The sequence below is a fragment of the Camelus ferus genome, chromosome 27, assembly GCF_009834535.1.
Source record: "Camelus ferus isolate YT-003-E chromosome 27, BCGSAC_Cfer_1.0, whole genome shotgun sequence".
Lineage (NCBI taxonomy): Eukaryota > Metazoa > Chordata > Mammalia > Artiodactyla > Camelidae > Camelus > Camelus ferus.
This window is the reverse complement of record NC_045722.1, coordinates 26,855,155-26,880,954: the sequence shown is the minus strand read 5'-3', so window position 1 is coordinate 26,880,954 and position 25,800 is coordinate 26,855,155. Positions and strand designations below refer to the sequence as shown.

The window sequence follows — 25,800 nt, the reverse complement described above, 5'->3', positions numbered from 1 at the left end:
TATGATCCAGCAATCCCTCTTCTGGGTATATATTGAGAGGGAACTGCAATGCAAAAGAAACCCGCACCCCAGTATTCATAGCATCACTATACACAACAGCCAAGACATGGAAGCAACCTAAATGAAGCAACAGGTGACTGGATAAAGAAGTCCAATGTATACAATGGACTACTACTCTGCCTTCAAAGAAAGATAAAATAATGTCATTTGCAGCAACATGGATGAACCTAGAGACCATCTTTCTAAGTGAAATGAGCCAGAAAGAGAAAAATGCCATATGATACCCCTGATACGTGCAAACTGAAAAACACAACACTACGAACTCACCTACAAAAGAGAAACAGATTCGCAGACTTGGTACACAATCTTATGGTTACCAGGTAAAGGGGGTGGGAAGGGATTAATTTGGGAATTTGAGATTTACAAATCTTAAGCCACGATATACAAAACAGATTTTTTAGAAAATTTTTTCTGTAAAGCACAGAAACCTATGTTCAATACCCGGTGATAACCTAAAACAGAAAAGCCGCTATAGCCACCAACTGAGGAAGCAAGAGAGGAAAGGAGAGTGAGTTATCCTGAGTACAGCCCAGTCCTGGTAAAGTCCTTGCCCGCCGGTGAAGCTGACCCCTGACCGCAATGCGCCCTCCTCCCAGGAGCAGGCTGACAGGAAGACATGCTTCCTATGAACTTGGGGCAGCAGAAGCCGCAGCCAAGACAGGCCCACGGGGAGATGGGAGCAAGTCCATCTCTCCTCCCCCCGGGGGGGGGGATCAGCACCCCTCCCTGCCGCCGCCCCCAAACCGCACCACGCCTGCCTCCGGGGGCCCAATGACCTGGGAACAAGTGACCCGCGAACCTGGGGCAGCGGCGGAAAAGGGGCGCTGCCCCTGGCGAACTGGCCGATTTGCCCCCACACCCGCGGCGGCACGGCCTGGGGGCAGCCTCTGCTGCCCCAGGCGCGTCCCCAGGTCAGCCTGCTCCCAAGATGCGGGCGCGGCATGGTCGGAGGCAGTGCCGGCAGCGGCGGGTTTAGGGGTTCGCCTCTGCGAGTCTGTGGATTGTTTCAAATGACCCCGCGGCCTGTCCTGGCCTCCGCCTCCGCCTCCGCCTCCGCCTCCGCCTCCGCCGCCCAGGTTCGCGGGGCCCAGGGTACAAGTCAGCCTGCTCCTGGAAGGCAGGAGCTGTGCTGTCAGGGGGAGGCGGCGGCGATGGCGGGATTGGGGCTGCCCTGTGCCGGCGCGGGCATTTGCTTTCATTTCCCTGTCGCTGCCGCCGCACCCCCCGCCCCCACCCCGCACACTCTCCGCACTGCGCCCGCCTCCCAGGAGCAGGCTGACGGCCAGACGTGCACCCCGCCAACATGGGGAAGCAGAGCCGGCCCCCAGAACAGGACGCGGGGGAGACAGGAGCAATTTCACAGGCTCCCAAGGGCACACCCCGCTCCCAAAAGCAGACCCCTCTCCCGGACGCGGGGGTGCCGCCGCCGCCGCCGCCGATGCCACCGCCCCCCCCCCACGCTCCCCCGCACCCTGACAGCACCGCACCCGCCTCCCGGAGCAGGCCATGGCCTGAAGGCCAGTAGGAGGTGCTCCCTGGCGGAACGGCTCCCTCCTAGCTCCCGGTTCCCCAAACCCGGGTATAAGCTGCAGCGAAGAGGCGGCGCTCACGGACTAGTAATGGGGGGGAGGGATGGGCACCACGAACCGCGCGGTGGCGCCGACCTACTTCAGGATCCTAATGGGTCGCGCAGCCCGGCCCCACCCACGCACCGCTACCCGCGAGCCTCTCCCACTGCGCAGCCCAGGCCGCACCCGCCGGCTCCCCGACCTGCGCGCCCCCACCAGCGCCCCCTTACCTGCTCGGCGACGGCAGCGGAGGCACAGCAAGCGGCGGCCCAGACCCCAGGCCGCGTTCATCCTCCGGGAGCTGGTCCAGGAACGCCCGGCTCCCGCCCGGCTTCCACACGCTCTGGGCGGGTCCGCGTCCCCGAGTCTGTCCGTTGACGCGCGCGTGCACGCCCCTCGTCCTCCCGCCCCCAGCGCGGACGGACGTGGCGACTGGGGCCGGGCTTGGGGGGGCGGGGCCTGGCGGTGGGATGGCACCGCCCCACCCCCTACCCGCCCCGCGGGGTTTCCATCATCCTTAAGGTCCCCATCCTGCCATCGTCAGGTCCTGGCACCCAACCAGAACCACCACGGGCCAAGAGCCAGGCCACAGCCCCCAGCCCCACTCCCCCTGCTCTCCGACCCCCCACCCAGTCACTGCCTCCCCACCTCCTGCCACATTGGACCCCCCAAGACAAGGCTCCTTCTCCTCACACTCATGTCCCCACCTCCAGTCTGTGCCCCACTTGGTCCTAAGATACAGCCTCTGCAAATCAAGCTGATCCCTCCTGCCTCACCCCGGGTCCCCCCCCCACCATCCAGAGGTAGTCCCCTCACCCTTCACCAGCTTATTTGGAAAAAGATATTCTCAATGTTCCTCCTCCCTCTCCTCCTCCCTCACCTCCCTGGCAGAGCTGTAGGCCGCACAGGGGTGATGAGGGGTCAGTGGGGTGCACGGGAGGGGGAAGGGGCTGACTGGGGAGGGAGAAGAGAGGGAAGGGGGCCCAAGGGCGAGTGCACTGGGGCGAGAGGCATGGCTGCGGCTGGGGGGTCACTCACCGAATTGGTTCCATGAAGACCAGGACTTGAGGCTGCTGCTTGTGCCCAGGTGGGGACTGAGTTCCGTTGCCATAGGGCGGCGGGGGGTCAGGGACAGGCAGGGGGTGAGACCTGCTCTGCCCCTGCCCGGGGAGAAGCACCTCTGAGCGGAAATGTTGAAAGGGAGGAGAAGGGAGAAGAAGAGGGAAACAAAGGAAGGGGAAATGGGGGAAAAATAAGAAAAAGCGAGACAGATGCGCTGTCCTGTCTGCTAGCGGGGAAGGCTGGGGAGGGAGAGGCTGATTCCTTACTGTTTGTTTAGTTCTTAGGAACAAAACTTCATTTTCCTTCCTGTGACATGACTTCTGTGGATATTTAAAACATAGCCTTATTAAAAAATCATAGCACTGTCAAGAGAAAAATGTAAGACTGATCTCCTGGAGAGAAATATTACATGTGAATGTTTGTCATAAAATAATTATATACAAACAGGTATTGAGGAAGTTAAATAAATCATCTTTCTCTCCCAAGCATAGTAATTTACGGAGTATTAGCTCCTCACTAGAATTATCTATATGCCTTTCTGCCCATGTTACATTTTTAACATACTGACTTTAACAGCTGCCCTATTGTGAAAATTAGCTGAAAAATGTCATGTAAATGAAGCTTAAAAAGATAATTCCTGTCTTGACTCTCAACTGAATTTTTATTCTGTTTTACACTGAGCCATGTGAAAGGCCATGTCATAAGTATTTGTCTTCTAGGTGGTAACGTACCAGGCTACTCCTTAGTCATTGATCAACACGTGGGCTGACGGCCCCACGTAGAGATAAAACTGTCCAGCCTCATCTGTGCTCCTGTTACTTTGCAGCTGTCATTTTGACAATATAAGTGAAGAACTCATTCTATAACCTGGGTTGCCCAGCTAGTGGTTGCTGGTTTTTCACTCATCTAGAGGCCAAATTCATCTACCTTTGAGTGCTAGGTCAGCAGCGATGTATGAGGCTGTCTTACCTGGTTAAAGAAATCCATTTTGAGGTTCTTCCGTATAGCACAGGGAACTATGTGCAGTATCTTGTAATAACCTTTAATCAAAAAGAATATGTAAATGAATATATGCATGTATATGCATGACTGGGACATCGTGCTGTACACCACAAATGGACACATTGTAACTGACTATACTTCGGTTTTTAAAAATATCCATTTTAAAGTCCAATATAATATTTTAAAATAGAGTAAATATCATTGTATATGCAAATCACCAAATGCATACCACCAAAACAAAATCTGCTTGAGAGTATCATGTCTTAATTCATGTGAGAGTAATCTCTGTGGCCTACCATCAATAAATTGGAATTGAAAATTACAAAGAAAAAAAAAAGAAATCCATTTCAACTGTCCCCTAACGCTTGGTGCAGTTGGGTCCTCCAGGAGCCAAGCCCAAGCTTTAATCCTCTGAGTCGCCCCTGCCGTCCACCCTGCTGACGCCTTCGCGCTCACTGCTGCTCTTCCTCCTCCTGTCCCTCCCCCATTTCTCAAGCAGACGTTATTCACAGGCCTGGGGGTCTAAGTCCTCATCCAGCTTTGGTTTTTCCTCCTGTACTTCTCCCTAGAGACAGCCCCTACATAGTTTCTTTCTTTCTTTCTTTTTCTTTTCTTTTTTAATTGCAGTATGGTTGGTTTACAGGGCCCTGTTAGTTGCTGGTGTACAGCATAGTGATTCAGATATAAACTACTCACCTGTGTGTCTTCCTGGTCACATCTTGTATTGCTCTTCCCAGAGAACGTGTCCAATTTCCAGAATTAGGTTCCACCTGGTGCCAGGGTGCCCTGACATCACTGGTGACATGTGGTCTCTTGTGCTTTTCTTATTTGCTGAGTTGAGTGAACCTGACTGTAATGAGGAAGAGGCTGCCTGAAGCACATTTAGATGAAAGTTTACCTTCTGTCGTCAGTAACTTTAAACTGCCAAAAAGTGGTATCAGCCAAGTTGAAAAGCTTCTCCTGGTCACGTCCCTGAGCTCTCCTCCTCCCTGCTCTTCACACCAGCCTCTGGGTTATTCTGGTTCTTTCAGATTATTGATGCAACTTAGAGCAAATGATTTGACAAAGATCTCATCTGTTGACCAGTAAATGGATGTTAACAGTTTTTCCTACAAAAAGTAAAGAAAACAGACCACATTTAATATATATTTGGGCAAACTTAAAATGACTGACTGTCCTTTTACCTTTTATATCTTGCCAGCCACAGTCCAGAAGTTGACATCAAACATAATTCATTCATGTCCATGATGTTTCCCACAATTCATAGCTACTCGGGTGTGTCATTTTCACCACTGATTCTAATGACATTTTGTCTTTGCACACCTCCAGGTTTTCCCCAGCAGACCCATGGGGCTACCCTGGCTCTGAAGAAGTTGAGCTCTTTAGTCTGCAGATGGCAGTCGCCGAGGAGACTCTGAATGGGGCGTCCCCTTCCACCACCCGTGGCTGAGGATCATCTGAGGAAGGGGGTGCAGTGAGAACTTCAGAGCTGCCATCGACAAGTCCTGTGACAAACCTGCCATGGACAATGATGATGAAGGCATGGAGATGTGTAAGTGCCCAGTGTCTAAAAGGATGGCCATTGCACACAGCTCTGCAGAGCATCAGTTCTTAAAGTGTGCTCTGGGGCACCCTGGGGATTCCCAGTGCCCTGCAGAGGGATCTCTGAGGTCTAAGCCATTTTCATAAGAAGGCGATGTTATTTTCATTTTCACTCTCACTCTCTTCCAAGTGTACGGTTGGGTTTTCTACAGGCTACCTGCCCTGTGATACCGCAGTAGACTGAATGCAGAGCAGATAGAAAAACCTTTCCAGCTAGATACTGAGATTTGCTAAAATTTAACACGGTGCCATTGTCCTCACTAGTTGTTTTTTGGAAAATAGTTTTGTGGGGTTTTTTTGTAAAGTATAATTATCTGTCATCATAAAATTTGTTATTGTTTACAAAGTAATTCATATTTGTTTAAACCCTCTTAGTTTTCATGCAGTAAATATGGTTAGATGTAATTCACATACAATTTTTTGAGTCTTGAATAAATTTTAGGAGTGTCAAGGTATCCCAGGAAACAAAATGTTTGAAAACCACTGCTGTGTAGTGTCTCTGTAATACTGTATCTCAAAAAAATGAATGTGTGTAATCATCTGTGATTTTGAAAACATATTTTTGTTTTGTTTCTATGAATTACTCTTGCTTTCCCTGAACTGAGCTAGCAAGATATGTTTGTGTATGTGTGTATTTCCAAATTGCAAATTATTTTAAACCAAAATTACCGAAAGTCAAAGGTTGTAGTGAAGAAGCAATGTGTTTTCCATAGTCTGTTGAGAGGAAAGCAACATTTTGTCAGTATGTACAACTGTCTTCTGTGGGGAGTTGTCATTATAGTTAACCATTCATGGTGTAAAATTGTTACCCTGTCCAAACTCGTTCTGCTCTCCATGTGACAGGCCAGTAAACCGGGAGACGAGGTGTTGGGGCGAGGAATAGCGACTGTATTTGGAAAGCTGGCCGACCCAGAGGATGGCTGACTAATGTCTTGCAGAGCTATCCTGCTCCAACCAGAATCAGAATACAGGCTACTTTTATACAAAAAAAAAAAAAAAAAAAAAAAAAAAGGTGGGGGCGGTGTGTGTGGTTGGTTGTTGCAAACTTCTTGGTGCAGGAATTCTTTCTAGTGCAGCTGTTCACGTGGGCCAGCTCACGGTGTTCCTGCAAAACCTCCAACAAAACAAATGTTAGTCTCTATTCTGCAACTTGTTATCTTTACATGAGTGCAGAGCCAGCAACACTAAGCCTAGGGAACAGGGCACAGGGGTAAAGTCAAAGGAACAGGTGTAATATGGAGTCAGATTTGTTCTTTTCTATTATATGCACACGCGCACGCACACACACGCATACAAAATACATTATTCATTAAGACTCTGCATTCACCATGAACTGATTCTATGCGATTTTTGTAGTACTTAATATTTCTTAACTGTTCTGTCGTCTAAGTGTGATAGAGAAAATAAGAAATTCATGTTCACAGGGTTAACTAGGAAAGGACCTTCCTTCGGGTGGGTCTTATGGCTATAGATTTAATATTTTCATCCATTTTTATTGGATTCCTAACTCTTTCCCCATAGGAGACTCTGTAAACTTGTTCTGTCTCTTTCAGTCATCACCTTGCTCTTTCTTCTTTAACCCGAAAAGATGGCTTTGTTGGCAACTCACTGATAAAATTGAGACATCCTGGATGAGTTTCACATGCTTCTGTTTTGCCCTCAGAATACCAATATCCTAACACCGTGTGTAGTGCTGCAGGTCCTCCCGACAGCACCACACACTGACTCCACTCCCCCAGCCCCCAGGTGAGCTTGCCCCAAACCACCTGGATAGGGCTGCACCCCTGACCTCATGGCTTTGTGCACAGGACTGTCCCAGGACAGGGCTGCATCCCTGACTCAGAGCCATGTGCACATCACTCTCCGAGGATAGGGGTGTATCCATGACCTTAAGCTATGTGCAGAGGACTGTCCCAGGATATGGGGGCATCTCTGAATCGGGGCCCTGCATACCAGACTGTTGCACGACAGGGTGCACTGCTGTTCCCTATGCTTTGTGCACAAGATTATGTTCAGGATAGGGATTCGCCCCCGACCTCTGAGCCTCGTGCACAGTACTGACCCAGGGCAGGGTTGCATCGCTGACCTCGGAGCCGTTTGCACAAGACTGTAGCCGGATAGGGCTGAATCCCTGTCTTCAGAGCCATAGGCATAGGACTGTCCCAGGTTAGGGCTGTAGGCCTGACCTCGGAGACCTGTGCACAGAACTGTTCACAAATAGGGCTAGAACCCTGACCTTCAAGGCCTATGCACAGGACCGTCCCAGGATAAGGCTGCATCCCTGACCTTGGGCCCTGTCCACAGGACTGTCATGAAGTATAGCTGCAACTCTGACGTTGGAGGCCTTTACACAGGACTGTCCCAGGATAGGGCTGCATCCTGAACCTCAGGACCCTTTGACAGGACTATAGCCAGATAGGGCTGCACCACTGACTTCAGGGCCCTGTGCACAGGATTTTGCCAGGATAGGACTGCATCCCTACCTTCAGAGCCCGATGCACAGGACTGTCTCAGGAGAGGGCTCTGTCCCACATCTTGGAGCCCTGTGCACAGGACCTTCCCACGTTAGAGCTCCAGGACCCACCTCGGAGCCCTGTGCACAGGGCTGTCACCAGATAGGGCTGCACCACTGCTCTCAGGGCCCTGTGCCCAGGACTGCTCAGGACAGGGCTGCATTGCTGACCTGGGGCCCCATGCACAAGACTAGCCAAATTTAAGACTTCCTCCCTGAAGTAGGACTCCTTTGCACAGGACTATAGCCAGATGGGGCTGCACCACTTACCTCGGAATGTGAAGCAGAAGACTGTCCCAGCACAGGGTTGCAGCCCTGACTTCAGAACCCTATGCACTGGACTGTGTTAGGATAGGGCTGTGTCTGTCACCTCAGAGCCCAGTGCACAAGGCTGTCCCAGGAAAGTGTGGTGTCTCAGACCTTGAGGCCTAGTCCAGAGGACTGTCCCAGGTTAGGGCTGCAGGCCTGACTTTGGAGGCCTGTGCACTGGACTGTCCCAGAACAGGGCTGCATCCCTGACCTCGGGCCCTGTGCACAGGATGTTCCCAAGACAGGGCTGCATCCCTGAACTCAACAGTTCTTTGCACCAGACTGTAGCCAGATAGGGCTGCACCACTGACCTCGGGGCCCTGTGCCCACAAATGTTCCAGCATAGGGTGGCATCATGACTTCAGAGCCCTATGCACTGGACTGTCCTAGAATAGGGCTATGTCCCTTATCCTGGAGCCCTGTGCACAGGACTGTCCCAGGATAAGTCTGTATCCCTGACCTCAGGGCCTTGTCCACAGGACTGTCCCAGGTTAGGGCTGCAGGCCTGACCTCGGAGCCCTGTGCACAGGACTGTGGCCGAATAGGGCTGCAACTCTGACCTTGGAGGCCTCTGCACAGGACTGTCCTAGGGTACTGCTGCATCCCAGACCTGGGGCCCTGTGCACAGGACTTTCCCAACACAGGGCTGCATCCCTGACCTCGGAGTAGTTTGCACAGGACTATCACCGGACAGGGTGGTACCGCTGACCTCAGTGTCCTGTGCACAGGACTTTCCCAACATAGGACTGCAAGCCTGACTTCAGAGCCCTGTGCGCAAGACTGTCGCAGAATAGGGCTGCATCCCTGACCTCAAGCCTTGTGTATAGGACTTCCCCATACAGCGCTGCATCTCTGACCTCAGAGACCAGAGTACAGGACTGTCCCAGTATGGCGGGTAGAAGAAAAAACAAAAAGAGAAATTAAAACACGTCTTGAAAGAAACTACAATGGAAAATCAACACAATAAAACCTGTAGGATGCAGTAAAAGCAGTTGTAAGAGAGAAGTATATCACAATAAATGTCTACATCAAGAAGCAAGATCTCAAATTAACTACTTAACTTTCATTGCAAGGGACCAAAAAAACTAGTAACAAACAAAGCACAACTTTAGCAGAAGAAAATATATTTAAAAAGATCACAGCAGAAATAAGTAAGAGACCAGAAAACAATAGAAAAGATCAATGAACGAAGATCTGGTTCTATTGAAAATATTTTTTTAAGTTGACAAAACCTTAGCTGTAATAACTAACAAGAGAGACAAGACTCAAATGAATAAAACCAATAACGAAAGAAGAGGCATTACACTAATACCACAGGAACTACCGCGATCCTAAGAGACCGCTGTGAGCAGTTACACACCAACAAACTGGTTAAGCCAGAAGAAATGGATACATTTCTGGAATCATACAATTAACCAAGAAAAAATTGAACAGATTAATAATGACTAAGGAGACTTAATCATCATTAAAGATCTCCCAACAAAGAGAAGTCCAGGAGCAGATGTCTTCACTGGTGAATTCTATCAAAAATTTAAAGAAGAATTAACACCAATTTTTCTCAAACTTTAAAAAAATAAAAAGTGAACATCCCCAATCTCGTTTTATAAGGCCAGCATAATCTCAATACTAAAGTCAGACAGGATAGCTACAAGGGAGCCAGTTCCTAGCCAGAACAATTAGGCAAGGAAGAGAAAGAACAGGCACCCGAACTGGAAAGAAAGAAGTGAAACTGTCTTTGTTTGCAGATGATATTATCTCATATATAAAAACCCTGAAGATTCCACCAAAAAGCAGTTAGTACTAATAAACAAATACGAAAATTGCAGGGTTGAATATCAGCATACAGAATCAGCTGCATTTATATACACTAACAGTGAGTCATCTGAAAAAGACACAAATCAATGGAAAGATATCTTGTGTTCATGAATTGGAAGAAATAATATTGTTAAAATGTTCATACTACCCAGTCATCTATAGATTCAAAAATTCCAATGGCATGTTTCACAAAAACAGAAAAAAAAAATCCTAAAATTGGTGCAGAATCACAAAACACTGATAGCCAAAGCAATCATGAAAGAAGGACAAAGCTGAAGGCATCACACTTTCTTTCAATCACTATTTAAAAACTATACTATTTGAAACACTGTGGTACTGGCCACATAGGCCAATGGAACAGAATGGAGGACTCAGAAATAAACCCTCTCATATATGATTAAGTAATATTTGACAGTGGAGCCAAATTTACTCAATTGGGAAAGAATAGTCTCTTCAGTAAGTGGTGTAGAGAAAACTGGATAATCACATACAAAAGAATAAAACCAAAGCCCTACCTTACACCACTCAAAAATAAACTTGCAACAGATTACTTAAGTATGACATGAAACTATAAAACTTCTAAAATAAAAAAGGGAGAAAGCTTTTCGACTTCAGCACTGCCAATGATTCTTTTGGATATGGCACCAAAGGGAAAAGCAACAAAAACATGAGTGAATAGGGAGGCTATAATATTAAAAACCAAAAACAAACAAACAAAAAAACCAGCTTACACAAAGATACAACCAAAAAAGTAAATGGCAAATTACGAATGGGGAAAAATTTTTGAAAAGCATGTTATCTGATAGGGGTTTAATTTCCAAAATATATATGGAACTCACATAATTCAAATGCAAATAAAATAATCTGTTTTTAAGGTGCCAGAGGAACTGAGTAGCCATTTTTCCCCCCAAAGACTACATACAAATTGCCCAGATTTGAAGAACTGCTCAACATCACTAATCATCAGGGAAATTCAAATCAAAACCACAATGAGAAATCTTCTCTATCACCTCTTACCTGTTAGAATAGCTACTATAGCATAGGAAAGAGATGAATGTTGGCTAGGATGTGGTGAAAAAGAACACTTGTGCATTGTTAATGGAAATGTAAGCTTTTAATCACTGTATGGAAAAGAGTATGGATATTCCCCAAGAAATTAAATACAGAGCTAACATATATAATGCAGGTAAAAGTGTTCTGTACTCCAATTTCCAATGTGTGTGTGTGTGTGTTTACAACAAGCAATTCTCCTATCCCAGCTGGATGTCCTACAACTCAACTCAGTTCTGACTACCCATCAAGAGATAGCACCAGATTCCACTGGGTAACAGCGCAGACCCACCCGACTGTCCTCCACTTTAGGTGCCAATAACTAGCTGCTCTTTTCACTTGTGCTCCTGACCAACTGGCTACTGGTTGGAGGGTCCCATGACCCCTCCTTGTGTTTAATTAATTTGCTAGAGGGGCTCACAGAACTCAGGAAACTCTTGACGACTGGTTTATTACAAAGCATACATACTGAAGAACACAAATCAATGGTCGGATGAAGAGAACAAAGGAGCTTCTGTCCTCACGCAGTCTGGGGCCCACATAGCGTGGTGGTATATGGACGCCTTCTGGTTTCCCAGCCTGGAAGCTCTCCAAACCCCCTACTTTGGAGTTTTTATGGAGGTTTTCTTACATAGGCATTATTGATTAAATAATTGGCTACTGGTGATTGATTCATTTTCCAGCTCCTGTCCCCACCCAGAAATCAGGGAGTGGGGCTGAAAGTTTCCGACCCTCTATTTGTGGTTTGTTCCCCTAGCAACAATCCCCATCTTTAAGAGTTTTCAAAAAGTCACCTCATTAACATAAATTTATTTGTGGTTGAAGGGCGTTTGTCATGAATAACAAGACACCCATTTCTCCTTTATGGCTCTGAAGCCTTTTCAGGAACTGAGGACAAGAGACCAAATATTATCAAAAGATGTTCCCATCTTTTCCTTTCCCTTGTAGCTGATTTCTAGTCTCATAGTGTGGTGTTTGGAAAAGTTGCCTGACATGATTTCAGCTTGCTTAAATTTACTGAGAGTCGTCATGTGACCTAGCATGTGCCCTCTCATGGAGATTATCCATGTGCACTCAGAAAAAAAATACATTCTGCTGTATATAATGGAGCCTATAATTATTTATCTTATATACATTACATATAATAGTGTACACAAAATACATCATTTTAATTATATGTTTTATATATGTAATTTTTAATTTAGTCAGAACTTTATATCCATTGATAGGAGCATTTACTTGATTTACATTAAAGTAATTATTGATTGGTGTACACTTGTTTTTATTTTGTTATTTGTTTTTGTATTACCTTGGATTTTTTTGGATTATTTTTTCTTTCTTTCTTCCTGTTTTCTTCAATTCACTTGTGATCTCATGACTATCTTTAGTATTTTGTTTGGATTCATTTCTCTTTTTTGCATGTGTATTACTATAGATTTTTTATTTTTGGTTGCCGTGAGGTTTATATACAGCATTCTCTCTCTCTCTCTCTCTCTCTCTCTCTCTATATATATATATATATATAGACAGATATGTGATTATTTTAAGTTGATGATATCTTAAGGTAGAACAAATTTTAACAATCATGCATTTACTACCCCACCGACATTTAATGTTTTTAACATCATATTTTATATATTTTTGTTTTATGTACCCCTTAGCTCTTATTTTGGGTATAGATGATTTTACTACTTTTTTCTTTTAATCTTCTTACTAGCATTATACATGACTGATCTACAACATCTACTGTGTCTTTGCCTTTACCAATGCGGGATTTTTTTTTTTTTTTTTTTGATTTTCATATTTCTCTTTGTGGTCTTTCTTTTCTCCTTAAAAAAGTCCCTTAACATTTCTTATAAGAAGGCTGATGCAATGCTGCTTAACTTAGTTACCATTTGCTTTTCTGTAAAATTACATCTCTCTTTCAAATCTAAATGATAGCCTTGCTGGGCCAGATAGTCTTCGTTTTATACATATATATATATTTTTTTCTTTCATCACTTTAAATGTATTATGCCACTCCCTTCTGGCCTGCAAAGTTTCTGCTAACAAGTTAATTGAGAGTCTTATGTAATTTCTCTTTTATATAACTGGTTGCTTTTGACTTCCTGCTTTTAAATTTATTTATTTGCTTTCTTTATTTTTACATTTTGCCACTTTAATGACAATATGCCTTGATGTGGGTTTTTCTGGGTTGATCTTGGTTGGGATTCCCTGTGCTCCCTGGTCTTGGCTGTCTATTTCCTTTCCCACATGGGAGAAGTTTTCAGCTATCATCACTTCAAGTAAGTTCTCCGCCTCTTTCCCTCCTCTCCTTCTGAGATCCCTACACTGTGAATGCTTGATGTGGTCCTAGAAGTATCTTAAACTGTCCTCATTTTTAAAAGTATTTTTTTGTTTGTTTAAGCTTGGGTATTTTCCATTACTCTGTCTTCTAGTTTGCTGATCTGTTCTCTGTATCATCTAATTTACTGCTAGTTCCTTCCTTTGTATTTTTTCTTTATTGTATTCTTCAGCTCTGCTTGATTTTTAAAATATTTTCTAACTCTTGTTAAATTTCTCACTGTGTTCTTCTGTTCTTCTTCTGAGTTCAGTAAACACTTTTATGATCATTACCTTGAACTTTTGTCAGGGCAGATTGCTTATCTCTATTTTTCCTTGTTCTTCTGGGGTCTTATTTTTATATTTTATATCCCTCTTTCACCTCATTTTGCATAAGTCTCTATTTTTTTGTATGTATTAGGTAGGTCATTTATGTTTCCCAATCTTGTAGAAGTGGACTTATGTAGGAAAAGCAGTCTTACATGGGGCCCAGCAGCACACTCCTCTCTGTTTCCCAGAGCTGTGTGACCTGGAGGGTCCTCTGTGTGCACTGACTGGGATCTTCTGTGGTAGAGCCAACTATTGTCACATGCTGGTAGAGGGGGCTGGCCCTCAGCCCACTGGTTGCCAGGCCCTAACCTGTGTGGAGGATTCCAGTTGCTGGTGAGAGCGGTTGGCTCCTGCTATGGCTGGTTCATGATCCGGGGAGTTCCAAGGCTGAGGCTGGACCACTGGTTGTTGTGGCCAGGCGATGGCATTGGTTGCTATTGGGACCAGTGTTCCCAAGACTGCTACTGACCAGCTGTTGGGTAGATAAGCCTCTACCAGGTGCTAATAGGCTACAGCGGGGGCTTTAAAAAGGCATTTAGCAGCACCAGTGTCACTGTCATAGAACAAGCACCCCAAAATGCTGCCACAAGTATCTATGTCCCTAGGAGGAATCCCAGTCCTTCTAGTCTCTGGGACCCTTTCCAAGATCAAGCAGTGGGTCAGACTCAGGTTCTTTTCAAATTATCATCTCTGAGCTGGGTGTTAAAGCATGTGTATTTTGTACGTGCCCTTTAAGAGCAAAATCTTTGTTTCCTACAGCCCTCTGGCTCTTCCATATGCAAGTCCCACTGGCCTTCAAAGCTGATGTTAAATGTGCTCTTCTTCCTGGTGGAGAACCCCCAGGCTGGGGAGCAAGTTATTCTTGCTCCTGGAGGAAAACCTCTGCAATTGCAATGATCATACTGTTTGTAAGTCACCTGCCCAAGGGTGTAGGTCTCGAATTTATCCAGCCTTCACCCCTCCTACACATCTCATTGTGGTTCCTGCTTTGTATCTTTAGTTGTGGACAAATCTTTTCCACCTCTGTAAATAGTTGTAATTTTTGTACTTCCATGGGAGGAGGTGAGCTCAGGGTCTTCCTATTCTTGTGACTTGGCCAGTCGTCTTTACAACTATTTTCTTATTTTGAAAATTATCTATGTTCTTTTAAAAGTATTTGCTTTTGTATCTTAAATTCGTTTTAGCTAAAAATTCTTGCTTTTCAGCTGTTGTCAATTTACTTAATTGTATATTTATATTTCAAAAGTTTTGATGAAATTACTTCATACAGAAACCATAGAGAGAAGTGTCTTATTTATGGATTGAAATATTCAATATCATAACGACATTTTTTCACCTCAAATTAATTTATGCATGTAAATTGAGATAACAGTCCTAATAGAGTTGTGTTTAAACTTGACAAGTTAATTCTAAAATGAATATAGAATTGTATAGAGTCAACAAATCAGTAAGACTCTCTTGAAGAAAACTACGGATAGACTTAGGTTATTAAGCATTAATAGTTTGAAAGGATAAATTAATAAAAATATGGTCTCAGTACATAAATAAAGAACCTACTGAGAAATAAAAGAGATTAGCAAATAAGATTGATAACAGACTACACAGATATGGGGATGAGTGTTTGGTAACTGATAGGGTATTGATATATGACAAAAATTACAATAAAACATAAGTGAAAGGTTTTGTAAGTGATTACACTTAAAATTAATATTTCTATGTGATAAAAACACCATTAAGTATAATGAAGATGGACAACACTAACAAAACACACAGTAACAAATAACTTATAAACAGAATATACAAAGGAAAGCAAACCATAAATGATCCAATAGAAAAAAATTGGTCACAGGTAACTCACCTGGAAAGAATTTTGAATTGCTAAGAAAGAAATGGAAAGATATGCAATGATTTTCTTAATCAGGAGAGAGAAAATGAAAATATAGTCTACAATTTTCTGTCCATGGTATTGTTAAAACTAATATATCTTATTACAAGTGTTAGCAATACCAAGTGGAAATTGAGACTGTAACATATGGCTGATGAGGATATGGCTGATGAGGATATAAACAGCCGTACCACTTTGGAGAACGATTGAGCAATCTCTACAAAAGGAATACATGCATGTTCTCTGATGAAACAATTTTCTTTCTGTTTCCTAGAGACACTTTTGAGCGTGTGTCCAGGGATATGCATTGCAGTACTATTTACAGACAAGACAGTGTTAATGTAACTTTTTCAACAATCGACTGGATAAGTATACGATAACGTTTTTATAATAGGACACTTTTCTACAATTAAAAATGTTAGCTCTATATAAAAAACATGGGGAAATTTAGAACTATAAAACTAGTGAAAAAGCAAATTGCAAAATGACAGCAAGAGTGTGACATAATTTATATAAAGTTTTAAAATACACAAAACTGTGCACTATTGATGCACTCACACCTATGTAATAAAAGTAAAAATATATACGTGAGACATTATACAGTAATAAAAGTAGTGGCAAGGCTGGAAAATGGATCAGAGAAAAAGGGCTTTGGTATTATAAAACAACGTCCGTTTAAATAAAAACTTAGGTATATACTAACAGCATACAATGGTAACTATCATTGGTGGTGGGTAAATTTGTATGTCATATTGTTTTATGTGTGCTTGAATTGTTTGATAATTAAGAAAAACCTTGGCACAACCAGAACCCTAAAATTACAGGAACTACGTACCCCTCATCCAAGCCGGCATAGACCTGACATGTCTAAAGTGAAAGAATAAATGTCATCCCTCCCCAGTGACTCACAACAATACAGTTAGTTCTTAAACGCCACTTCACACACAGGGTGAAAGGTCAGGGATGAAAGCAAAACTGCATTGATTAGGATTCCGCAGAGGAGATTTTGGAAATGCTCTTCATTCGCCTACAGTTATGAACTCAGAATTAGTACGATGGTTAAATGAAATACTACCTACAAATAACTTAAAACAGTGCCTGATAAAGTAAACACTCAGTAAATTCTGCTTATTATTGCTTGTAAAACATTAGAGAGATTGCAGAAGTGACCAGTTCTCAAAATTACTAAGAAGTCAACAATAACATAATGCAGCTAAGATCTAACATTAGGACACCACTCAGCTACAAGTGCTCCATACTCACGTATCATTTGGTATGCACGTCTCAGACAAAGAATTTTGACAAACAGATGCTTGCCTTTATTATGTTGTAAATAACTGAAAGGAATAGAAACGAACGTGCTGCCATCAGTAACGATTTAGAACCAGCAGACTGGTGGATTCCACATTTACAATTAATCTGTGTATCATCCCTCCCGGCTGTGGCAAAATGTAAGTATCAAAACAGAAGCCTTAAAAAAAAGCGTAAACTTTGGAACTGATCATTTCAGGGTTCAAATCAAGGTACAACTTCTTTTTTTAACTAGGAAAATGATACTGAAACAATATTTAAATACTCTTTGCTTCAGAAAATTCATCTTATAGAAAATAGTGTCATGACTGAATTCCCAGGGTTTTTGTAAGGTTTATATTCATATAAATATAAAGCCTGGCACTGATGTAGGTAATGTTAGTTCCCGCTGTTAAAATACGATCAGCCTTCACAATACTTAGAGTCCCGTTATTTAACATTTCTCATTTACACAAATCAACTATTTCTGTCAGAATCACTTATCAGTCCCAGTTAACTTAAAATATATTCTATAAATCAGTGTAGCTACAAACTACGAGGACACTGTTTTTAGTAACTTCACATGTATTATTAACGTTTATTATTACAACGACCACCTTTTCTGATTCAAGCCATTCAACACACACACACACACACACACACACATGCACACATGCAGCAATTAAGTTAACTGGAAATTTTAAAAACTGCTCCTGGGAGGCAGACGGGGTGTGGTCAGGGGGGCTCAGCAGCGGCAGCGATGACAGGATTGGGGCTGCCCCATGCTAGAGCAGGAATTTGCTCCCATTTCCCGCTGTCACTGTCACTGCTGCCCCTGCAGCTGCCCCCGCCCCGCCGCGCCCCGCCCCAATGACTACACCACGCCCACCTCTCAGGAGTAGGCTGACCTGAGGACATGCCTCCAGGGAGCCCGGGGCAGCAGAGGCCGCCCCCAGGCCAGGCCACGGTGGACAGGGGAGCAAACCCATAGGCTGCCACAGGGCAGAACCCCCTCTCCCACTGCAACTGCCTCAGACGCCACCTCCGCAGTCACCCCGCTGCCCCCTGATCGAACCACGCCGGCCTCCAGGGAGGAGGGTGACCTAAACACGTTGAGTCCTGCAAACCTGGGGCAGCAGAAGCTGTCCCCAAGCCAGGCCACTGGGGAGATGAGAGCAAACGCAGGGCTTGCACAGAGCTGCCTCACTCCCGCCACCGCCACCCTCGCCCCTGACATCACCATGCCAGCCTCCTGACCTAAAGACGTGGGTCCAGTCAACCTGGGGCGGCAGAGGCCACCCCCAGGTCACGCTGTGGGGGCGATGGGAGCAGATGACTGGCTTCCAAGGGGCAGCCCCCCTCCTCCTGCCCCTGCTACTGCCCCACCATCCTCCCAAGCCCCCTGACCACACTAAGCCCCCGTTCTTACCAAAGTGGGTACACAGGGAACATGTCCCCAACATAATAAAGGGATTCATGACAAACCTACAGCCAGCGTAATACTCGACCAAAATAAGCTGAAGGCCTGCCTGCTAGATCTGGAACAAGACAAGGATGCCCACGCTCACCACTTCTATTCAACAGAGTACTGCAAGTCCTAGTACAGCGATCGGACAAGCAAAAGAAAGAAAAAGGATCCACTGTGGAAAAGAAGAGCTAAAACTGTCATTACATCTGGATGAAATGACACTATATATATAGAAAACCCTAAAGGCTCCACATAGAGAGAACGGCTAGGGCTAATAAAAGAATTTGGCAGCAGAACACAACATCAACATACAGAAACGAGTGGCACTTCTTCACACGGAAGTAATAATCCCTCTAACACTGCCTCCCCCAAAACAAAATATTTACGGATAAATCTGACCCAGGAAGTCAAAGACTTACATGTGGAGACCTACAAAACCCTGGCTGAAGAAATTAAAGAGGCCTTAAAGAAATGGAAAGACACCCCACGTTCTTGCATTGGAAGAATGAATCATGTTCAAATGGCCATACTGCCCAAAGCACTCTACACATTTAATGCGATCCCTATCGAATTACCCAGGACATTTTTTCACAGAACTGCAACAAATCATCCTAAAATTTACATGGAATCACGAAAGACCCAGAATTACCAAAGCACTACTGAAGAAAAAGAACAAAGCTAGAGGAATAACCCTTCCAAACTTCAGACAATACTACTACAGAGCTACAGTCAAAACAGCACGGTACTGGTACCAAAACAGACATACGGGATCAGTGTAACAGGGCAGAAAGCCCAGAAATAAACCCACAAACCTTTGGTCGATTAATCTTTGACAAAGGAGGCAAGAACATACAGTGAGTACACACAGTCTCTTCAGCAAAAGATGTAGGGAAAACTGGACAGCTGCATGCAAATCAATGAAGTTACAATACTCCCTCACACCCTACACAGAAAGAAATTCAAAGTGGCTTAAAGACTTAAACATGCACACGAGACACTATATCTTAGAAGAAAACAAACAGGCAAAACATTACTGACATAACCTCTCAGCCATGATCTCCTAGGGCAGCCCACCCAAGCAACAGAAATAACAGCACAAACAAAGAAACAAACAGGACCTAACTGAACTTACAAGCTTTTGCACAGCAAAGGAAACCATAAGCAAAACAAAACAACACCCTACAGAATGGGAGAAAATATCTGTAAATGATTCGACCGACAAAGGCTTAATTTCCAGAATATATTAACAGCTCACAGAACTTAGTAACAAAAAACAAACAACCCAACCCACAAATGGGCAGAAGACCTAAACGGGCATTTCTCCAATGAAGACTACAAATGGCCAACAGGCACACAAAACAATGCTCAAAATCACTGATTCTCAGAGAAATGCAAATCAAAACTACAGTGAGGTATCAGCTCGCACCAGTCAGAATGGCCGTCACGCAAATGCTCATGAATGATAAACGCTGGAGAGGGTGTCGAGAAAACGGGACCCTCTTACACTGCTGGTGGGAACGTAGTTTGGTGTACCCATTCCGGAAAACAGTATGCAAATGCCTCAAAAAACTGTAAAAATTAACTTACCCTATGATCCAGCAATCCCTCTTCTGGGTATATATTGAGAGGGAACTGCAATGCAAAAGAAACCCGCACCCCAGTATTCATAGCATCACTATACACAACAGCCAAGACATGGAAGCAACCTAAATGAAGCAACAGGTGACTGGATAAAGAAGTCCAATGTATACAATGGACTACTACTCTGCCTTCAAAGAAAGATAAAATAATGTCATTTGCAGCAACATGGATGAACCTAGAGACCATCTTTCTAAGTGAAATGAGCCAGAAAGAGAAAAATGCCATATGATACCCCTGATACGTGCAAACTGAAAAACACAACACTACGAACTCACCTACAAAAGAGAAACAGATTCGCAGACTTGGTACACAATCTTATGGTTACCAGGTAAAGGGGGTGGGAAGGGATTAATTTGGGAATTTGAGATTTACAAATCTTAAGCCACGATATACAAAACAGATTTTTTAGAGAATTTTTTCTGTAAAGCACAGAAACCTATGTTCAATACCCGGTGATAACCTAAAACAGAAAAGCCGCTATAGCCACCAACTGAGGAAGCAAGAGAGGAAAGGAGAGTGAGTTATCCTGAGTACAGCCCAGTCCTGGTAAAGTCCTTGCCCGCCGGTGAAGCTGACCCCTGACCGCAATGCGCCCTCCTCCCAGGAGCAGGCTGACAGGAAGACATGCTTCCTATGAACTTGGGGCAGCAGAAGCCGCAGCCAAGACAGGCCCACGGGGAGATGGGAGCAAGTCCATCTCTCCTCCCCCCGGGGGGGGGGATCAGCACCCCTCCCTGCCGCCGCCCCCAAACCGCACCACGCCTGCCTCCGGGGGCCCAATGACCTGGGAACAAGTGACCCGCGAACCTGGGGCAGCGGCGGAAAAGGGGCGCTGCCCCTGGCGAACTGGCCGATTTGCCCCCACACCCGCGGCGGCACGGCCTGGGGGCAGCCTCTGCTGCCCCAGGCGCGTCCCCAGGTCAGCCTGCTCCCAAGATGCGGGCGCGGCATGGTCGGAGGCAGTGCCGGCAGCGGCGGGTTTAGGGGTTCGCCTCTGCGAGTCTGTGGATTGTTTCAAATGACCCCGCGGCCTGTCCTGGCCTCCGCCTCCGCCTCCGCCTCCGCCGCCCCAGGTTCGCGGGGCCCAGGGTACAAGTCAGCCTGCTCCTGGAAGGCAGGAGCTGTGCTGTCAGGGGGAGGCGGCGGCGATGGCGGGATTGGGGCTGCCCTGTGCCGGCGCGGGCATTTGCTTTCATTTCCCTGTCGCTGCCGCCGCACCCCCCGCCCCCACCCCGCACACTCTCCGCACTGCGCCCGCCTCCCAGGAGCAAGCTGACGGCCAGACGTGCACCCCGCCAACATGGGGAAGCAGAGCCGGCCCCCAGAACAGGACGCGGGGGAGACAGGAGCAATTTCACAGGCTCCCAAGGGCACACCCCGCTCCCAAAAGCAGACCCCTCTCCCGGACGCGGGGGTGCCGCCGCCGCCGCCGCCGATGCCACCGCCCCCCCCCCACGCTCCCCCGCACCCTGACAGCACCGCACCCGCCTCCCGGAGCAGGCCATGGCCTGAAGGCCAGTAGGAGGTGCTCCCTGGCGGAACGGCTCCCTCCTAGCTCCCGGGGCGGCACCCGGTTCCCCAAACCCGGGTATAAGCTGCAGCGAAGAGGCGGCGCTCACGGACTAGTAATGGGGGGGAGGGATGGGCACCACGAACCGCGCGGTGGCGCCGACCTACTTCAGGATCCTAATGGGTCGCGCAGCCCGGCCCCACCCACGCACCGCTACCCGCGAGCCTCTCCCACTGCGCAGCCCAGGCCGCACCCGCCGGCTCCCCGACCTGCGCGCCCCCACCAGCGCCCCCTTACCTGCTCGGCGACGGCAACGGAGGCACAGCAAGCGGCGGCCCAGACCCCAGGCCGCGTTCATCCTCCGGGAGCTGGTCCAGGAACGCCCGGCTCCCGCCCGGCTTCCACACGCTCTGGGCGGGTCCGCGTCCCCGAGTCTGTCCGTTGACGCGCGCGTGCACGCCCCTCGTCCTCCCGCCCCCAGCGCGGACGGACGTGGCGACTGGGGCCGGGCTTGGGGGGGCGGGGCCTGGCGGTGGGATGGCACCGCCCCACCCCCTACCCGCCCCGCGGGGTTTCCATCATCCTTAAGGTCCCCATCCTGCCATCGTCAGATCCTGGCACCCAACCAGAACCACCATGGGCCAAGAGCCAGGCCACAGCCCCCAGCCCCACTCCCCCTGCTCTCCGACCCCCCACCCAGTCACTGCCTCCCCACCTCCTGCCACATTGGACCCCCCAAGACAAGGCTCCTTCTCCTCACACTCATGTCCCCACCTCCAGTCTGTGCCCCACTTGGTCCTAAGATACAGCCTCTGCAAATCAAGCTGACCCCTCCTGCCTCACCCCGGGTCCTCCCCCACCATCCAGAAGTAGTCCCCTCACCCTTCACCTTGGAATCACCCCCTACCCCTCAGCCTGTGGACAACATCTCTCCCAGTGCTGGGTCAGTCACCCCCGCCCTCAAAGTGATGCCTGTAGTTTAAAGGTATCACATTCTACCCTGAGAATAACAACTTCACTCTCACCTTGGCTAATGGGTCTGCTGAGCCTATGCCTCTCGAAGTCCACATCCCATTCATAATTCAGCTTCCCTGCCTGGCCTTCACCCCCACGTTAACCTCTCTAATGAATGCAAAGCTCTCACTCCCAAGTGCCATTGATCTGATCCATCTTGCTGCCACAGCCCCTACCAAACACCCCTACCAAAGGTAGGAACCTGGAATAACACCCTGGGGCTGCTCCGGACTCTGATCAATGCTTCTTTCCTTACCCCACAGTTTAAGGGTCCCCAGGATTGACTCCTATGGAAATCTCACTCATTAGTGCCCTCTGGACACACTCAATGAATACACATAGGAACCGGACACCCCCATGGGGATCAACAGGTGATAAGCTATTTTCACTGAGTTGGTCTCAGTTTTAATCTCTCGAAGACTGTTTTATTCTCCAAAGTCACCCTAACCAAAAATGTTTTTTTAAATTTTATTTTATGATTTATAGTCAGTTTACAATGTTGTGTCAATTTCCAGTGTAGAGCACAATTTCTCAGTCATACATGAACATATATATATATTCATTGTCACATTCTTTTTCACCGTGAGCTACCACAAGATCTTGTATATACTTCCCTGTGCTATAAAGTATAATCTTGTTTATCTATTCTGCATGCACCTGTCAGTACCTACAAATTTTGAACTCCCAGTCTGTCCCTTCCCAGGCCCCCTGCCCCCTGGAAACCACAAGTTTGTATTCTATGTCTGTGAGTCTGTTTCTGTTTTATATTTATGTTCATTTGATGTCTTTTTTTTTTTTTTTTTTAGATTCCACATATGAGCAATCTTACATGGTATTTTTCTTCCTCTTTCTGGCTTACTGCATTTAGAATGACATTCTCCAGGGACATCCATGTTGCTGCAAATGGCATTATGTTGTTATTTTTATGGCTGAATAATATTCCATTGTATAAATATACCACAACTTCTTTATCCAATGATCTGTTGATGGACATTTAAGCTGGACCAGCGGCACAGCTGTTTTCATGCTGTCTGATGCTGCCATTCAAAGTCAAGAATGTACTGAGATTCTGGGGCTGAGGGTCCACAGATGAAGGTGTGTTTTAAATCTGACCCTGAGTATCAGATCCTCTCAGAAATTCGGGTGGAAAGCAAGGGGTAAGTGTTGAGCACCATGGGGTGAACCCCCTCAGGAGCTTCATTTATGGCCTGGAGGTCCTGAACTGGCTGCTATTTCCCACTTGGCTCCTTTCCAGGAGAATAGGGGTGCTGGAGGCGACTGGGAGGGTCTAATGAGCCCTCTTAAGGGGTTCTGTTTGTTACTTGGGTGGTTGTGGTCGGGTCACAGCTTGGCTATGACTGGTGGTGCCCTCCTGGCTCTGCCCACAGTGGGGTCACAGGGCCACACTGAGGGATCTGCCCCCTCAAGGATAATCACACCATCATTCTTGGGAACAGAGGGTGGGAGCACTAGGGCTACAGGATGGAAGGGAGTCTTGGATTTTGATAATAAGGTTTGTGTCTCTGAGACAAGCTGTAGCTCCCAATTTGCATAATAAATCTCTTCCTGTTAGGGGACCTGGGCATTCAGGACATATAAGAAAGAGTGAGATAACATTGTCCCTTCCAAGTTGCACTCAAGGGGCCCTAAAAACTGTGCTCCTGTGGCTTCCCTTCCACACCCATCATCTTACACTTACCTTTGGGCATTCTGTGTTGTCAGGTGTTCAAGGGCGAGTAGGTGGCCCCCATGTCAACTATAAAGTCAGCCTTCTTACCCCTGCGGTCAGGGTCAGCCATGGCTCCCCAGGGGTGATTTCCAGGGCACTGTGTGGAGCCCTTGGGCCAGTCCAGTCCTCTTCCTTCTTCATGTGTGTGACCAGTGAGGATGGGCTGGGACACAGCTGTCCACTTCGCTTCCTCCCAGACACTGAGGCACCCTCACTTCCAGCGGTCCTGCTGCATGCAGTGTACACACTGGTAGGCTTTAAGTCATTCTCTTCCTGGTGGATGTGGTCTCTGAAAACCAGGGTGATTCATTAATGTTGCAGGGCCCCTTCAGGGGGAGAGGGGGCCACCATCATCCCTGGGAGTCGGTGACCCTGAATAGCTAAAGACAGAACACTGGCAGTTTGTCCTGCCCATCTCTTTCTTTGTATCCACCTCCAGATCCTGGTGGTCAAACACCCAAAATGCTGACTCCACCAGCCAGGATGTGGGCATGGGGGGGCCTTAGCTCCCACTTCTGTAATTTCCCCCGGATGTCTGAGGAACTCTGGGAAATGAAATGGGACTTAAGAATGGCCTGCCCTTCTACTGAGTCTGGGTTCACATCTGTACACTTGGAGGCACCCCCTGGGGCTCTCAAGGAAGGCTGAGGGATTTTCATTTGGTCTCTGAATCCTACTCCAGTTTATGGGTTACTTCCCAGCTGACTGAATGCCCTTAAGAATTAAGTCCCTGAAATGTATGAGGTCCTGCCAACTGTCTTCTACTCGAGGGTTCCACCCAGGGTCTGTCTGGGGAGCGATCTGGACCCTGGCTGGTGTACAGCATGCCCCAGGTTGTTCTGGTTGGTCTTATCAGCTTCCTTCCTTGCATTAGTTCTAATCAATGCCCTTTATTCTCTGGAGGATAAGGTGTACAGGAGTGTTTGGACATCTGCCAAGTGGGGAAGTGAGTGTAGAATATTCCCCAGACTGAATTAAGGACTCCCTTGGGGTCTTCCCTCAAACCTGTGGATGGATCCTTCCAGTTGTATGGCTCTGAGGATGAGAAGGGTGCATTCATGGGGGTCAGTCTCCCTCTCCATTGGGGACCTCCAGAAAGGAAAATAGTTCATTGATTCCAGAGGTCTGGTGCTGAATGCTGCTATGAGTGTGCATTGGACTAGTCCCCATGGGAGGCATACCGAGGGATGGAGGTGGGAGAGTTGGGGAGGGGGCCCACCCTTTGGGAGGAGGAGGGGACACCAGGTAGGGAGGTGGTGAATCCGAGGGAGAAGAGGGTGCTGGGGCCTCAGGAGAGGTCTGGGTAGATGAAGATGACTCAGGAGTCTTAGGTGGGCTGTCAGACGGGGGAGCAGCTACCCTTGGTGGAGGGAGGAAGCCATGAAGATCCTCAGGCTTAGATTCCAATACCAGGAGGGCAAGATTTCAACTAATCTTGCATTTCTTATAGAAGCTCTTGTTTTGGGAAAGCAGCATGAAAAACTGGATAGAAGGAGTCTCCTCCCATTTTTTTTTTTTCAAATGCTGGCAGTAGAGGTCCAATTGAAAATGGCATTATAACTTAGACAGCTGTTAGCTGGCCAGCTGTCTCCATTCACCAGTTTCTATTGGGGCCATGCAGTGTTGTAGAA

At 46.7% G+C, this 25,800-nt stretch overlaps 1 long non-coding RNA gene across 1 annotated transcript; it reads right to left on the bottom strand.

Annotated features, from left to right (window-relative positions):
* Window positions 1-2,814: 2,814 nt before the first annotated feature.
* LOC116660255 lies at window positions 2,815-18,812 on the bottom strand. The gene is made up of 3 exons (XR_004315675.1): window positions 4,389-18,812; window positions 3,660-3,730; window positions 2,815-3,010 (listed from the first exon to the last, which is right to left on the bottom strand). It is a non-coding gene; the product is annotated as an uncharacterized LOC116660255 (long non-coding RNA).
* Between the last annotated feature and the right edge of the window lie 6,988 nt (window positions 18,813-25,800).